Here is a 3877-nt window from a genome sequence, read left to right on the forward strand (position 1 = left end):
TTTTCTTTCTCTCCTTAGGCTGCATTCCAGCCCTAATGATGTCATAATGCAGAAGTTTTTCTTCAGTCATCTCATTTTACCAAAAGGATGATTTCTGTATATGTCTCTGTGTTTTATGGAGACTGTGTCTAGCTGGAGGATCTGAGAGATCAGCATAAAAAGGATGAATATCCCAAATTACACCCACAACCAAGCAGTGTAACGTAGAGAATATACTTTTCATATAAGACCTCAACGTGTTGCCTAAACCTATGAAGGATGAATATCCTAAATTACACCCACTACAAATACAACCAAGCAGTGTAACGTAGAGAATATACTTCTCATATAAGACCTCAACGTGTTGCCTAAACCTATTTGCCTAATTGGCTATTCAAAAAATGCAATTGTTTGATGATGTAGATTACAAAACATAAGATCCTATTTGTTAAAATTCTTTATCAAATAAATGGGAGGTTGCTGTTCTTTAAAATACTTGGAGAGAGAAAAATAAGATACAGGGTAAAAAAAATAATTTTGTGTCCTGCCACCGCCGCCACTGGGGACCTCTGCCATGGCCCCTGCCCGCTGTGGCTTTTTCCAGAAGGAAGGATGTCCGGAAGGACATCTGGTCTAATTAGCATATTACCCTTTTACTGTTATAGATTTAAGTATGTGAGCATCAGATTAAATCATATGGTTCCATTTAATGGACTTCAAAAAGGAGCCAGGGGCTTTATATCCCCTGGCTGGCTCTTACTTAGGTACAAATCTGGTTGGTACTTAGAACTTTCTCAGAAATTACACAGTTTAATTTTACATGGAACAGATCTCCTGGATTACCTCAGGGCACATCTGTGGTTGGTATTTTAGCACACTTTGCATTACCCTGGTTCCTTGTTCTTTTAAGTGTAAGCATAACATCTAATGCATTTCATACCTAGTAATCCATTAAAATCTCCAAATGAAGCGACGTTCAAAATAAGATGATTAATTAAACTCTGACTTATGTCTGAAACCACACACATTATGAAATAAATGCAGAGATGAAGACACTGCAGAGTGATGAAAACATGTTAAAAAAAATATCCACGTTCCATTACAAAATGGCTTCCATAATTAGGGGAAAAGCTGTACAACTTTAACCATTTGAGAGTGTTCAATTTTCTGGAGTGGTTGAAACCATATCAGTCTTCTTCATTCTTTCAGATACATCAATAATTGAGTATGACATGCAAGCTATTTTTTTTAATGGAAAACCTAAAAGACAAATATCAACATTACCATCCATTGGCAGTTATCATTACTACCTGGATTGTAGAAAAAAACAAGAATACAATCTAAATATGTTTATAAATCCTATAATGTGCTCTTATAAAATTAAAATTTTGCATGCATCTGAAATACTGCAAAAGATAGAACACATATGGGGAATTTATATTGGTCATTTTATGTCTTAAGGATGGAAAACAAAATCCACATTTATTCAAAGCCCAATTTGTTCATGAATACAAATTTCTAATTATTAAGGAGAAAGATGCATAGAATTTTTAAGAGGCTATTATAGGCCTGCTTCTTTAAATGGATTTCCTTAATACCAAGTGCACCATGTGGTTATAAACATTTCATACATGAAATAACAGCCTAAAAGAACTTAATTCATTTCCCAAAAGTCACAGGCTAAGTAGAAGATTCAAAATGGGAAATCCAAAATCTGGGTGGGTTCCCGTTATACCCTTAGATCCCATAAAAGGCAGGGGTAAGAGAAGCATTCTGGAAGCTTTGGTTGAGTAGCTTTGATACGGCCGCATGCGTTTTTTTGTAGGACTGATTATGTCTTCAAATGCGTAACCCATGGAATTCAGAGCCCAACCTATTTCAGAGCAATCTCTCCGACTATCAGCTCCATGGAGGGGGAAACATGTTGGTGGTTTTTCACCTTATTTACTCCCAACTCCCTGACTGCATGAGACCACAAGACAAAGACTGACAAGGAGGGGGGCTGTTTATTTTCATGGAGAGACTGGGATGAAGCAATTGATCGTTTTTCTCCTTGTATTTTGTAGGGCACTGCAATCAAGAAAAGAGGATGAGCATTCGCTTAATTAGGATGCACCATTAATTTCACCGTCTCATGAACATCCAAGGTCTTTTGCCCCTTTTAATGAAAATGACAAGAAACTGAGTTACTTGATTGCCAATTCTCTTGGTTTCTACAGCTCTCTAAATCTCTTGCACTTCCCATTCTAAAGAAATGAACACGTTGTAGACACTGATCATGGACTTTGCCTCTGAGGACAAAATATGAATTTGAGGGCAAACGCCATTTTAAAAGACTATATAAAATGAATTTATTTCATCTTTATGGAAGGAGACCCGGCCTAAAAGTCAATTCAACAAATATTTATTGAGCATGTATTCAATGATCATTTATTGATAGTAATATTGCATATAAGAAGGACGGTTCTAAGTGTTGTAAAAATATAAAAATAAGTTACAGTCTCTATGTCCCAGTACGAGGGGCATATAAAAAAGGTCTTTTTAAGTCCATCCTACACTCTATTCACATCACCAATCAGCCTTTTATTAGAAAGAGAAACAAATTTATTAGTTGTCATCTATGGGCCAAGCACTTCTTAAGATAAGGTATGTAAATCAGATAACCTCTTGAGCCTCTAGTACCTGACAACAAAGAAAATAATAAAGCTAGAGCTGAACAATCGCTGGTGTCTCAGCCCATGATAGCACACACCCAGAAACCTAATGAGAAACATGTCACAGCCCAGAAGCGGTCCTGCTGATCCTCAGGCTGCATGAGCCTCTAAGTCAGTGGTTCTCAACCTGTGGGTCGCAACCCCTTTGGCGGTCGAACGACCCTTTCACAGGGGTCGCCTAAGACCATCCTGCATATCAGATATTTACATGACGATTCATCACAGTAGCAACATGACAGTGATGAAGTAGCAACGAAAATAATTTTATAGTTGGGTCACCACATGAGGAACTGTCTTTAAAGGGCCAGACGGTTGAGAACCACTGCTCTAAGTTATGTGAGTGGTCGGTGCCCCCTCTTAGTAGGATCAGGATCACGACACAACAGCAGTGTAACAAGGCCGGGTTTTGGCTCCCGTCCTATCCTGCCAGTCCAGTATGTGTGGACGGAAAAGCACAAGCCTTTTACTCAGTATCAGGGCCCAAGTCTAGGTCTCCCTCTGGACCAGAAGTGATTGCGTAGGCACTAGACTGTGTCCGTTTTCTCTGGGGCTCTGCCCGAGCCAGCTTCTCTTCTGGGACAACAGCTTCCCGGAGATCAGTTCTGCTCAAGTAAACACTAACCTTTACACGGAAATAATTACTAATTACTGTAGTAAACTTTGTTTTGTTCTTCAAATTTTTAAAAAATATATTTTTATTGCTTTCAGAGAGGAAAGGAGACGGAGAGAGGGATAGAAACAGCAATGATGAGCCCTAGCTGGTTTGGCTCAGTGGATAGAGCATCGGCCTGCAGACTGAAGGGTCCAGGGTTCGATTCCAGTCAAGGGCACAAGTTCAGGTTGCAGGAACAAGAGAATCATTGATTGGCTGCTTCCTGCAGGCCCCCTCCTGGGGATCAAGCCCCCAACCCAGACATGTGCCCTCACAGGGAATCGAACCTTGACCTCCTGGTTGACACTCAGCCACTGAGCAACACTAGGCAGGCTATAGTAATTTTAAGTATTTTCAATATTATTTATGATGTTCATGGACTTGATGTAGTAGAATTTCCTTTCAGGCTTCCTCTTATCATCCTAGTATTTTCCTGTAAGTCCTTTTCTATTGTTCTACTAGTATACCCTTGAATGAAAGATCTGAATGCAGTTTAAATTCCTCACCAACCTCTTTTTTCTCCCCAATGAGG

The 3877-nt window shown here is 39.3% G+C and overlaps 1 long non-coding RNA gene across 1 annotated transcript in view; it reads left to right on the top strand.

The window, feature by feature from the left end:
* LOC107182734 overlaps positions 1-181 on the top strand; it is a 3628-nt gene extending 3447 nt beyond the window's left edge. The window contains exon 3 of the long non-coding RNA XR_001513465.1: positions 19-181. This is a non-coding gene — a long non-coding RNA (uncharacterized LOC107182734). The remainder of the gene's footprint in view (positions 1-18) is intronic.
* Positions 182-3877: the final 3696 nt, after the last annotated feature.

This window comes from Myotis davidii, unplaced genomic scaffold (assembly GCF_000327345.1).
Source record: "Myotis davidii unplaced genomic scaffold, ASM32734v1 scaffold174, whole genome shotgun sequence".
Taxonomy (NCBI): Eukaryota; Metazoa; Chordata; class Mammalia; order Chiroptera; family Vespertilionidae; genus Myotis; species Myotis davidii.